Genomic DNA, 13,510 nt, shown 5'->3' on the forward strand with positions numbered 1-13,510 from the left:
ATCCAGCAACAGGAAAGAAATTTCACCTCATATTGCTAATGCGTAAAAAGACGAAATCCTGATGTTTAAAGCAAGACTCCTATCAAATGCCGACGGCTTTCACGTCATCGTGAGGTGGCTTGTCTGCAGCACATGCTACGTCCATTGTTGGAGCCTGAATTCCATGTGCATAAGACTCAGACATGAACGAACTAGTTGGCTGTCCCAATAAGACTTTATTGATAAAGACAGGCAAGAGCCAAGTTGTACTCTAAGGGCAAAAAAGGAAGAGCTTTGTTGTTCTCGTAATTAAGTCATTATTTTTGTCTTTGTTGCTGCTGGGGGAGGTTGTGAGAACCTTGTTGTTGACACATAACACACTAAGTCTACTTGGTACTACTATATGTGTTTCATTTGAGGCTGCACTAGAGGATGGGAAACCCACCAGAGTCCCAAAAGATTACTCTCCTGCCCTTAAACCATCTCCATCCAGTCTCCTTAGTATGTGTTGGGGCCTGTCTTAGGGTTTTACTGCTGTGAACAGACACCATGACCAAGGCAACTCTTATAAAGGACAACATTTAATTGGGACTGTCTTACAGGTTCAGAGGTTCAGTCCATTATCATCAAGGCAGGAGCATAGCAGCATCCAGGCAGGCATGGTGCAGGAGGAGCTGAGAGTTCTACATCTTCATCTGAAGGCAGCTAGGAGAAGACTGGCTTCCAGGCAGCTAGGACTGGGTATTAAACCCCAAGCCCACAGTGGCACACTTCCTCCAACAAGGTCACACCTAATAGTGCTACTCCCTGGGCTGAGCATATACAAACCCTCATAGGACCTGAAGACAGTGTTTCTCATATGCTGAGGCCTTGGCTGGCTTGGGTTGGCTTGGTCTTCTGCAGATCATGTTCTGGTAAGCATAGCTGTATTGAGTTTGTGATGGCCAAACCAGATGGAGTCCAGAAGTCAGAGAGTCACAGGAGTCCTCTCCATTTTCTAGCTTTTGCTTTCTTTCTTTTTTTTTTCAGTCTCCCTTTCCTCAGTGTTCCCGGAGATTCATAGGGCTGTCCCAATATGAGATAGGAACCCGGTCTCTTGTTCTATATCTTTACATTGGCTGTCACGAACTGCTTTTCTGACATGACTAGAACAGCCCCAGACTACTGGCATACCATAAATATTTAGAGGTCAATTTGACACAATACCCTTCGTCAAGAAACAACAGCAGGTTCTGCCTTAGGCCTGTGACCTCCCCACCCTTAGGTTTTGACTATACAATACCAGGCCTGAAATCCCCTCCTGTGGAGCTAGTACCACTGTCCCTGCCTTGAGGGTTCATCTTACATAGCTGATCTGTATTGAAGCACACCGGCCAGAATTCTCAGTGCTTGTGAAAAAGAGTCTGACTTCCGTTTCTTGGGATTGTTCTCAGGATGTGTTTTCCTGTTCCTCCCGGGTGTGGTAGTTAGGAATGGGTTGCTTCAGTTTGCAAGTTGCTACTGCCTTCCATTATTCAGATTGTTTGCAGCCTGAATCCGTGTGAACTTTACACAGGTGATCTTTCTTAATCCTCAGAGTATAAATTGTCTGTCTGATGCTCTAAATGGAAGTTGGCTGTTCCGTGTGATTCTAGTCTGCCTCATTCATAGACTCCAGTCTCTCAGGTCCCACTGCCTCTAGTGTGGTGACAGATATTGAACCTCCTAGAACTGGAGATGCTTGTGAGCCATCATGCAGGTGCTGGGAATCCAACTTAGGACCTCTGGGGGAAGAAAAAAACAAAAAAACAAAAAAACATCCAGTGCTTTTAACCACTAATCCATTTCTCCAGCCCTGTGAGCTCTCTTACGTCTTACAGCCAAAGTGTGTGGTGTCTACAGGGTTTCATCATGTAATTAAGTGGATGATAAAGGGCAGCAGCAAAGCCTGTCCTGTTCTACCAACCTCTGTGACCTTCCTGACCCAGAAGGTGTCTTCTTCTTCTGGGACTTTCATTTAATAACCCAAGTCATCTGCGGATGATACAGTCCACCCCTCTGGGGTAATTCCCCTTGAACTTCCTTTCCTTTCTTTTTTTTGAATGTAATTTTGAAGTTATCATAGTAAATACTGGGCTTCTCTAGGGCTTTTTGATACAGCGCTAGTTTCGGTTAACTTGCCCAGTTCCACCCATCCTCCTCACTCTCTCATCCCCGCATATCATCAAACTCTCACTATTCTCCCTTCTTTCAACTCACATCTGTTCTACCAGCCCTCCGATAATCAATGTTTTAGGCTCTTCTGTGAGCCAGCAGGCCTCCAAAATGGCCCTTCCTCCAGGTTAGGCTCCTATCCACCACAATCCCTCCAGATCCCCACACATCTCTCTGTTTTCAGCCCTCATTCTCCACTTTCATTTTACACATAATTTACCCCTCCCACCTTCCCCCTTTAAAAGCTCTCCCTCTCTCTCAGAGTCCCTGTCTAGGTTTCTGGCTTCTGCTCGCTCAAGGCTCAAGTGAAATACAGGAGGTTTGAAGCTGGGATCTGCTTGGAGAATCTGAACATTTTGGCTTCTGGGAATGACTTCCTGAGCTCCCACAGTTGTTTTAGCCCAGGCTGGGACTCCTGGTTCTTCTGCTTGGACTCCTCCATATTCTGGGATGGCAGAAATAGGTAGCTTTAGAATCACCAAGTACTGAATTTGAGTTGTAGTATAGAGGGAAGACAGCGAGTGGGAATCTTAAAAGGGTATAAGCCCCTCAAAGAAACTTCACCCCAAATGAAATACATCCAGCAAGAATCCTTCATAACACTATGAAAGAAAACTGTGGCCTCTTGCCCACCAGACCCTGCAACCAACTAACCAACGCTGGTTCTGCAGCACTGCAGGGTAGTTCGGAGTCGGGCATCACACGTTCAGGACTGTCCCTATTCACTAGGCCAGAACTGCAGGGTGAACTGGACCTGCAAGGAGAGTAGCTTCCAAATAAAAGGCCCAGTAAGCTACCTCTTGTCCAACTGCTCCTTTGTAGAAGGCTTCCTTGCTCCTGAAGCATGCTCACCAGTGGGGTCCTTTTCTATTCTGGTCAGTACCAGTTGCAGCTTCTGTTTGCTCTAGTGTTTTCTGTGAAGAGACTTGTGTAAACTCTCTTTCTGACAGTTGTCTAAGGAATGCTAAGATGGGTTTTTTGACTGAATGGCAATCTCTCCAAATCTCTGGGTCCACAGACAGGTTTTCTTCCTTCCCTCTTCCAGTATCCTTTGTGTATGAGTGTGTGTGTATGTGCGTGAATGCATGTGTGTATGCGTATGCATGCATGTGTATGTATGCATACATGTGTGTGCATGCATGTGTGTGCATGCATTCATTCATGCATGCATACAGGTATGTGTCCATGTGCACATTCATTTGTGCTACGGTATACTTATGGGTGTTAGCAGACAACTCCCAGAACTCAGTCCTCCCTTTCCACTTGTATGTAGGTTCTACAGGTCAAACTTGTGTCTCCAGGGTTGTGCATTTTGGCAAGAGCCTTTACCCATTGAGCCATCTCATTAGCCCTCAATGAGGTTTGTAAAGGTATGTGTTATATGGGGAGACATCGACGCTGAAGAAAACAGAACCATTTTCAGGAGGGTAGGACTGGAAGGTGGTTAGGTCACTCCATGACTGAACCCTAGATGTCTGCCCTAATTCCACAGAGCTGGTGGCTTCCAAAGTCATCACAAGGTAGCAGGAAGGAATGAGGGTTGGGAGGGAGCATAGAAAATGCCATTTTTTCCTGCTCTGTCTGCACATTTGTAACAAAATTGTAACTGTATAATGTTATGGTATTATTTAACTGACGTGTGTACTTTGGAATGTTTATAGCCACCATAAATCAAGAGGCCGCCAAACCAGGGCAGTGGCCACAGGTAGACGTTCCAAGGAAAACGTATAAAATAAATAAGACAATCACACAGCACCAGCGTTCCAGCCCCAGCCGGAGATCGGAAAATGAAGCAGCCCTTGTCCAAGTTCAGGCACCCCCAAAACGAGTTTTCTGGGAATGGCGGTGTCTGGGGCCTCCTTGCAAGCTCTCAGTGACGATGCCAAAGGAGGATGGTTATTAAACCAGTAAAAACAAAATGGCTGACCCCAAAGAACATCTGGCTCTGCAGGCCCCTCGGCTGAGCTCCTGCTGACAACCGTCAGTGGCAGGCTGATTTTTAGTCTGCGGTTTCCCCGTGCTGGAAGCTGGATCGTGATGCTATTTATTTCCCTATTTATGACTTCTGCCCAATTTACATTATCTAAAGAAAAGGATTTGTACTCCCTAAGGCATAAAATCCTATGGATTTACAAACTGTTCGATGCCTGCCCTCAGTAATTTTTTTTTCGGGGCTTAAACTACTTTTATATCTTGACCAGTGGCTTGTAAAATGCACATCAAAATGAGTTCTGGCTAGATAAGGATCTGGCCATTAAAACTCTGTGGGCCCTTGGTCTGAAGGCAGCGGCCGTGCAATCCTCGGGACACTGACGCTACTCTTTAATCCGGAGCTCTCATGCCTAACCTCACAGTGGGTAAGGTGAGCCCTGAAACTGGGGGTTTTGTTCGATTTAAGTGTTTGCAAAACACCCTTAGAGCCCCTCTGCCAGCCTTTGGGCCTTCAAGGCAAAAAAAAAAAAAAAAAAAAAAAGGCTTAGGTGATAAAAAGAAAACTAAAAGTTAAAAATTAACAAATAGGGATCAATCACACCCCAGAGGACAGCACGCAGTTTCTCCTCTTCATGGGCAGGCGCCATGATTTGACACACTGAAAGAAAATGCCCAGGTTGTTTAAATGCCCAGCGCCTGAGACAATATGTTCTAGGGGAGTTTCTACCTATTCCACTTTTGTTAAGTTCCATTTTTCTTTGTTTATCAACTCAGGAATGCGGGCGGACTTAGGATTTTCCAGATGTAAGGGTCTGGTAGGGTGGGAGGCTGGTGGTGCCGAGGGTAGGGGCGTGGGGGGGGATTACTCAGGAGGCCCAGGCAGGAAGATTCCAATTTCAAGGCCTGGACTACAGACTGTGATTAGGAACAGCCTAGGCAACTTATCCTGGGCTCTATCTCAACATCAAAAGCAATAGGGCTGTAGATCATTGGCAGAGTGAGAGACCTTGCATTCCAGCCCCAGGAACAAATGGAAGTAAGGGGGGGAGGGGGAGGGAGGGAAAGGGAGAGAGAAAAGTAGGAGGGAATGAATTTCCGACTGCTGCCTTGAGGCGCTGAAAATGGTTTTAAATTTTTAAAATAAGACAGAGCTCCTAAACCCACAGCAAGGAACATTTACAAAGAGCTATTGAGGGCAGAGACCCTAGGCCCCGCTTAGTCATTTACAGTCCCCCCACGCACTGAGATTCCGGTCCTAAAACCAACCTTCAGAGCAACAACAACAACAAAATCACATTAATCTCAAAACTTGTGGCCTAAAATTTATATTTTAGCCTGGCACCAAAATAAATAAATAAAAAAATAACCGCAAACATTTGTCGCCTCCAACTTCTTTTGGGGGAGCCCCTCATACTCAGCTTACTTTGAATGCTTTCCCCAGGACTCTTTAGGAGTCAGTCTCTCTCTCTCTCTCTCTCTCTCTCTCTCTCTCTCTCTCTCTCTCTCTCATTTTTTGTCAAGGCTGGGGCAGAGGAATTGGTGGACGGCCCTCTGGGGGGGGGGAGTCCTCCTCCAATAAGGATTCAGTAGGCAGGATAGATGCCCTTCCACTCCTCTTCCCTGCCCTCTACCCCCAGCCTTGCTGTCTGCCCCTGGGTGGAGGCAACAGTACTATTAGCATCCTGCTTCTTCTAAATGGGACAGATAGGGATTTAGACAGTAGAATTCCAGGTGTTGGCCTTCAAGCCATTGGATTACAATTATGTTTTATGAAAATTACTGCAAACACAAAAATAAAATTGAAAAAACTGACCCCCCCCCAAGAATTTAGATTTAGTGTCCCCTCTTTGTCCTCTATCTGACTCTTATGTGACTTCTCTCACTAGCCCTTGATGATTTATTATTACAGAGACCCAGAGGGGACACAGCCCTGCCACTCTGTAAAGGTCACACGGTTAGTAGAGACTTTATCCGGGTCAGGGGCTGCCCTCGAATACCAGGGGAAAGCTCTCTATGAAGTTAATCAACAACCAGCCAGAGTAGGTCAGCAGCCAGCACTGCAGTGGAGGAGAATGGCAGGCCTTGTGGTGATTCAATTTCTGCACCACCCACCCACTCCCAAAAGAGAGATTCGTGTTTTTATAACATCTGCAATGCTGGACCCTCCCTGGGAATTCACTCTCCATGGAATGGAGCCTTTACAAAAACTCCTTTAGCCCAGACAGGCTTTTGTTTTTCTCTCTTGGTTGGGGGATGGTCTCCATCTGAAAGAGAGAGAAGAAGGTTTGACCCTGATGAGCAAACTATGGTCCCAAGGATATCCAGGTTGGAATTCAGGGCCCATTCAATGTATGTGGTCACTTGAACATAAAAGGTCAAAAGAAGACAAAAGGCCAACTCTAAGCTGCTGCCCTCCCACGTTTGGTCACAAGGCAAGTGTTCTAAGGCTGCTGGGATTGAAAGAGCCTTCACAGTCCTGAGCATGCACCCCATCAAATTGATCTTGGGGAGGGGAGCCTCATCTATAGGGACCACAGCCAAGACTCACATTACAGAGCAGACTCCACCATAAAACATCTGCAGGGTTACTCATTATGAAGTCAGGGTGCCCCAAGCCCCTAGAACACCCCCTCCCATTTTACTTTTGTTAAAGTGACTCAGCCAGGAGCCGGGGAGCTGTCCCAGTTGGCAAAGTGCTGCACAAGTGTTCGGACCTGAGTTTGGATCCCTGGAACCTGAGTGAAGAGCTGGGTACAGCTTACATACCTGTGATCCCAGTATTGGGGTGGTGGAGACAGGTAGACATCTGGAGCTCACTAACCAGTCAACCTAGCCTCACTGGTGAGCTCCACGTTCAGTGAGAGGCCCGGTCTCAGAAAAATAAGTGAGGAAGACACCCACCTCTGCCCCTATACACACACGTGCACACTAACGCATAGCACTGCACACATGAATGGGCATGCGCACACTTATACCATGTACACACAAAGGACTCAACCTAGAAGACTAGGTTGCCCCTGAAAAGCTTGCTTCAGGCAATATTTCTTAAACAGATGTAGGAGGAAGCTATATGAAAGGGATTCATTTCTGACAGTCACTCTTAATTCTATCAATAAATGCCCATAATGCTAGGGTCATAGCTCAGTGCTGGAGAGCTTACCTAGTATACATAAGGCCCTAAGTTCAATCCTCCAGCACTCTCAAAACACAAAATAATAATAAGTGCCCATAAACACTAAACCTAGCACTCACCTTATTCCTTCTGCCCATGAAAGAGAGTTGAGAAAGACAGGGGGAGATGAACTCATAACTCTAGAGCAAGGAATTCTGAGGCTGGTCTGGTAGACCTCATCAGATTGTCTTTCGTGTAAAGTCCAGAATCACTCTGTGTGGGTAGAGGAGGGACTTGTTACAAGGATTACAGCACACACAAAGTTCCAACTCTGTTTTAGTCTTGCAGAAGGCTTTGCTTTGAAAAGACAGTAAGGGTGGTTCAGCAGAGGACATCTTTAAAATGGTCTCCTTCCTTCCCAGGATGTCAAGGGGAATTCTGCACCCAGAAGCTTGCCTTCTTTATGGCTGTAAACCCCACCTGCAGCTAGGTGTCTTCCAGACTCAGCCTTACTCTGATTTTTAGAAAAACCCTAACAACAGCAGAAAATGGAGGAAGGTCTCTCCTGAGTAACAGGACAAAAGTTGGGCATTAAAAATCCAGTGGCGGAAAGTTGATGCTGTCATTGTGAAATCACCCAGAGAAGACCCAGTGAGTCCTCAACTGACCACCACTTTCTTCTTGAAGCAGAGAAAAGAGGATAGGGTTAGAGTGGAGAAAACAGAAACAGCAGGGTCAGATGGCTAGGGCCTATGTCATTTCAGCTTCTCAGAGACTGAGGCAAAATAATAATATTAATAATAACTAATAATAAAATAAAAATCCCAAGTTCAAAGTCTGTCTGGGTTACAAGTAAGTTCAAGGTCAGTTAATGAGACCCCAACTCAACACTGAAAAGTGAACAGGGAGCTGTGCATGCAGCTTAGTGGAGAACTTGCTTAGCATGCTCAAGGCCCTATGCTTCATCTTCAGTAATGAATAAACAAATAAAATTTAAACTACAGTTTACCTGATTACATTCACTCCTGGGATCAGATAGGGTGGCTCAGGTATATTTTTCAGAAGCCAGTATCAAAGGGAGAGAATTGCTGTCCAAATTGCTTGCAAATGCCCTCAGAGACACACTCCAGGGCAGCCCCGGGTATCAAAACCAACCACTACTTCAATCTCCTCAGAGGAGAACACTCGTATCCCAGAGTCTTAGTGGCAAGGAAGTGGATGAGTAGAAGTCTACAGGGAAATGGGACTCTTCTAAGGTCATGGGGGTGAGTTAGAAAGAAAGAATGAGCTTAAGCCCAGGACCTAACAGGCATAGTCCTGTAAACAAGGTGGCTCTGGGGACCAGAACAAAGGAATTGGGTTACAAATCTATTCTGTGAACAGCTATGGCTGCCTTTCTGAAAATGCAAATTGCAGGCTTCTGGGAGGGAGGGAGGGAGGGGGGGAGGGACGGAGGGAGGGAGCCCTACAGTGCCCTTTAGAGGTGGACTGATGCCCTCAGACAAGAGCCCAAGTCCTTAACTGGGCCCCAGAGCCAGATGGTACTGGTCTGGCCTGAGACTTCTAGACCCCATAACAGCTTCCTGACTGGAAGCCCCCCTCCAATCACACTATGTTTGTCCTCCAGGTCCAAGGCCTCTGTGGGGTTCTCTGTCTCTCTGCGTGTCTTTCAGTTTGCCAAGTGTCTTCAACCTGGGCTAGAGCTGAGCACACACTTGTCAGTACATGGGCCATGCTTTTCCTGGTGAGCTAGAGGGGACAGGGGTTACACACAGAATCATACAGCCTTTTAAAAGTTACGTATTCTTAGATTTACACCTACTGGGTGGCTTTTGGTTTTGCCTTTCATGTTTTGTTGGTTGTGATGGTTTTGTTGTTATTTTTTGATATGAGGTCTCACTATATAGCCAAGTCTAGTTTAGAGCTTGCTATGTAGCCCAGGCTATCCTTGAACTAGCCTTAAGCTCCCAAGTCCTAGGTTCTGAGAATGTGCCACCATGTCTGGCTTCTTTTGCTATTCCTATCATCTTTGTTGTCTCTGGGGTTGTCTCTATGACTAGTTTTCTCCAGATCATAGGTCACATGCTCCAGCTCTTCTTTTCTACAAAGGGATTTGCTAAAATGGCTTACAACTGACAGGAACTGGTAGTCAACACTGGCAGTCCGCACTGCACTGGAGAGCCTGAGAACCTGGTAGCTTCTCAGTTTTTGAGGCTGGAAAGTGGTTCGATTTAACATGTCTGGAGATTTTTGATGAACAGTGAACTTCAAGGCAAGAAGAGAACTCTTCTATGCACCTACTGAACGTCTCAATGATAGATCAGTAAGGGCTCTTCATCACAGCTAATATGACCTTAAGTGCCTCCTATCCCTGTTAGTCCAGGGAGCCAATTAGCTCCTCAGCCGCGTTGCCATGGCTACCTGAAATTCTTTCTGTACGCATGCATCTTAGTGCTAATATTCAGTTTCTAGACTTGTTTCACTCATTTAGTGCAGACCTATCCCACAAATCCTAGCTTCCTTGGTCTCCTCAAGTTTCTGTGTATAACCTCTTCAGCATATCAGGGGCACTAGAGCCCCCTGTGCTCCCTTCTTTATTCCCTAGATGGGAAAATGGGACTCCAGGCAGAAGCTCCGGGTGGTTTTGAGCCTCCCAGGCTTGTTTCTTTGTACCCAAAGAGGCCCAGGCTACGTCATATCCAATGTTTGACAATTATTTAACAAACCTTGCCTGGTTTCCTAGTTATTGCATTTGGCCTCTGTTATTTGCCAAATTAATCTTTCATAAATTAAAATCATGTCATGTTTATAATACTTGCTGCAAACCTTATTGTTCTTAGTGGAAGAAGCTCTGTACACCACTCTCCCTAAGGTTACAGCCAAGCCAGTCACGTGATCCTCCTCCTCTGATCCTTCTCCTTCTCCTCCTCCTCCTCCTCCTCCTCCTCCTCCTTCTCCTCCTCCTTCTCCCCCTTCCCCTTCACCTTGTGGGCTTTGTATTCAATGTTTCCTCTGTCTGGAATGCATTTCCTGCTCTCTCTGCTTCAAGAACTTTTGTTCTTCAGCCCCTGGTCAACTGTGCTTTCTTTGGAGGAAGTTTTCAAAGCTGTGGCTCTGTCTGTATGAGGCCACTCCTCTGAGGAGCCAGTATTACTACCTTTCCACCTGGTAGGACCAGTTTTTCCTGCTCATTCCCCTTGAGGGCACACACCTGCCCTTCTTAACGACTTTGTCCAGCACCTGTCAGTGTGTCACACCCACAACAGTGCTCAGAGAAGAATCTTTAAAGAAAGGGGTGTCTACTAAAAGCCTCTGACCTGTCCCTGTCTGTCCCCATCCCCTGTTCTCCTTTTAGTTTAGACCATGTGCATCTTCTTGGCCCACAGTCTCCCAGAATCAACATTCTTTCCACCCTGTGGAGTGAATCGTTGGACACCAGGACTGGGAGTGTCACCCTCTTGCTTACACAGCCCTTACAAGACTTCCAGTCAGAGCTAGAACACTGGAGGGTGAAATGTGCGTAACCTCTCGAAGCCACTTGCCTTTGGACCCAACCTCACATGAAACTATACCAGTTTCCAGATGCTTGGATGAGCCTGTCCTCTGCTGCATGGTAGACCACAGATACACCTCTCAGACATGCAGACCCTCCAAAGCCATCGATATTTCAAGAGGGAAGGGACTAAAGAAAGTTTGGCGGCCTAGGCTGCCTTACTACCCTTGGGCCTGTCCTTCCCACCAGCCTAGTTTTTTTGTATTAACAGGGTACTCAGAAGGTCACCTCTGTGACACAGTCCTCTAAGAGTGAAGCCACTTCAATTTCTGTCATGGAGCTAGTGACCGAATATGGAGGCAACAGTGAAAGGTTCTGAGTGTTCGCCATTCAGAACTCAGTTTAAATCCAATGGGCAGTGAATTCGAGTGTTGGTGCCATTGTGCAGCTTTTGCTGCAGCCTGAGTACTGATCACATGATACTAGTTTTCGGTCTGCATGCAGCTGCACAGCAAAATGCCAAAGAATGCTGCCTGGAATCTTGGCTCAGGTTCGAGACTACTGTGTGCTGGGAGCCACAGTGTCGTAGGCTACAGAGCTTTCTGTTATCGTAGAAACAGAGCAGTTTAGTGACAGAGAACATAGAACATTTTTCTACTGTCGCTTCTCAGCATAAATATTAAACAGTCTGCCTTGAATGAGATTGTTGAGAGATTGTGGTTTTAGAATGTTGCTGTTTGAGTTGCTGATTTGAGGGGTTTGTAAAAATTATTTTGTGTGTATGGGTGTTCTGCATGTATGTCTGTGCACTACATGGATCAGGTGTATCAGAAGCCAGAGAAGGATGTCAGACCTTGGAACCGGGATTAGAAAAGGTTGTGAGCTGCCACGTGAATGCTGGAGATCAAACCTAGGTCCTCTGCAAGAGCCACTCTAGCCTCTGACTGGCGCTTAGACAAAACAACAAACAACAACAAAGCTGACTCCAGCTGGAAGTAGGAACGAATTTCCAAAATTTTCTGAAGTGACTTTAAATATATGTCTGCCATTTTGTACCATGTAGCCACTCCACGCAACACAGTCAACTGACAACTATAAAATCAAAATGTCACCCAACTCTGAAAACCTGTATATTCTCTACACCCTGCAGCGCAAATATTCAGCTAAGGTTTTTGTTTTTTATGTAAAAGTGGACAAGCAAGGCTCGATTATAGAGTGCTTGTGTAGAATGCACACAAACTGGGGGTGGTGTCACATGCCTGATATCCCAGTACTCTGGAGAAAGAGATGTGGTGTGTGTGTGTGTGTGTGTTTGTCTAGCTGAAATACAAAATCAAAAAAGAAGAGAAGGGAGAAACCATCTAGCAAAGTCAATGTGACCCACAGCAGTGTGTGGACAGGCTCTTTGGACCAGAATGTCTCTTACACTAACAGAGGAAGGCATAGATGGGGGAAACAAGCCACTATGGTGTTTCTGCATCAGGGATCAGATAGATGCTTTGAAGCACCCAGCCTTCAGACAGGGACAGGAGTGGGAGTGGGGGTGGCTGAAGTGGATCTCTCAGGAAGCAAATAGGATAGGGCTCACATCACCAAGGCCACCCCGGGAACAGTCCCTTGAAGCAGATAATGTGGCAAACGCTTGGGTGGTTTGCAGATTCTGGCTCTGTCCCCAGTGCCTCCCGACCAGCCAAGGCTCCCCCACCCCCACCAGAGTCTGTGTGGGTCACCGTTGCAGGTATCGATGCCCACACCAGCTGCTGTCCACATCGGGCTTCAGGACAGCTGCCCAGTGGGAACCATGGGGACCAGTGGCAGAGGCAGATTTTACCTGAGTGATGGCTACAACTGGCCACATGGCTGAGACTCGGGCCCAAGTCTCCCCCTGTTTTTCTCATCTTGGATGAACTCCACATAGGTGACACCAGAGCCATTACTTGGCTGTCATTGGAGGCACGGTGACATATAATAAGCCACTCAAACCATAAGTCAACATTTATCTGCAGGGAGCCACCTTTTGCACATTCTCTGGAATTAGACTGTCCTGGAAGCTTTTCTACTTGAACGGTTTGCATCTGCGCAGCCCAGGGTCGGCTTTGTTCTTCCTCCTACCAGGCCTTGTGTTTGCAAAGATTGTGTCGTCCAAACCGCCTTCATTAAGTGATAATTAATTTGTTTCCCAATTGTTCAATTAATCAAAGACATAAACAATGGCCAGCCTGAGCTTTTAATCAGCGCGTGTGCTGTGGAGGCAAAAGCTGGTATTTACTCGGCACCTGCCAAAGGGCCCTTGAATTGCATCTTGTCCTCACACAACCCATCGAAAAAGGAAGAGGAGGGACAGAGAGGTTTGTCTCCTCATCCAAGGTCACTCAGCAGCCAGAAGCAAAGCTCAGACTAGTTCCTGTGTTTACCCGACGCTAAAGTCACTCCAGTACCCTCCTGTTACCTGCTCTTACCTTGTCAAATGGCTTGTTCCTAGCCCAAAGCAAAACCCAAACCACTATAAATGCCTCCTTGGCTGGTTGAAGGAGGACCAGCTTGAACTGAATCAGGAAAAACAGACAAGGAGTCTGGATAGCTCAGGTAGGTAGAGTCCATAACAGGCAAGCCCAGGCCATTGTAGGACTGTGTCCTGTATCCCACCATCTCTGGACGCTGTGCACTTTACTTCTCAGTCCCCACCTTTATCTGCTCAGTCTCCTCCATCGAGTGCAGATGCGCATGTGCGACCAGTCCCCACCTTCTTCTGCTCAGTCTCCTCCATCGAGTGCAGATGCGCATGTGCAACCAGTCCCCAC

Source organism: Grammomys surdaster, unplaced genomic scaffold, assembly GCF_004785775.1.
Source record: "Grammomys surdaster isolate TR1022 unplaced genomic scaffold, NIH_TR_1.0 193, whole genome shotgun sequence".
Classification (NCBI taxonomy): domain Eukaryota; kingdom Metazoa; phylum Chordata; class Mammalia; order Rodentia; family Muridae; genus Grammomys; species Grammomys surdaster.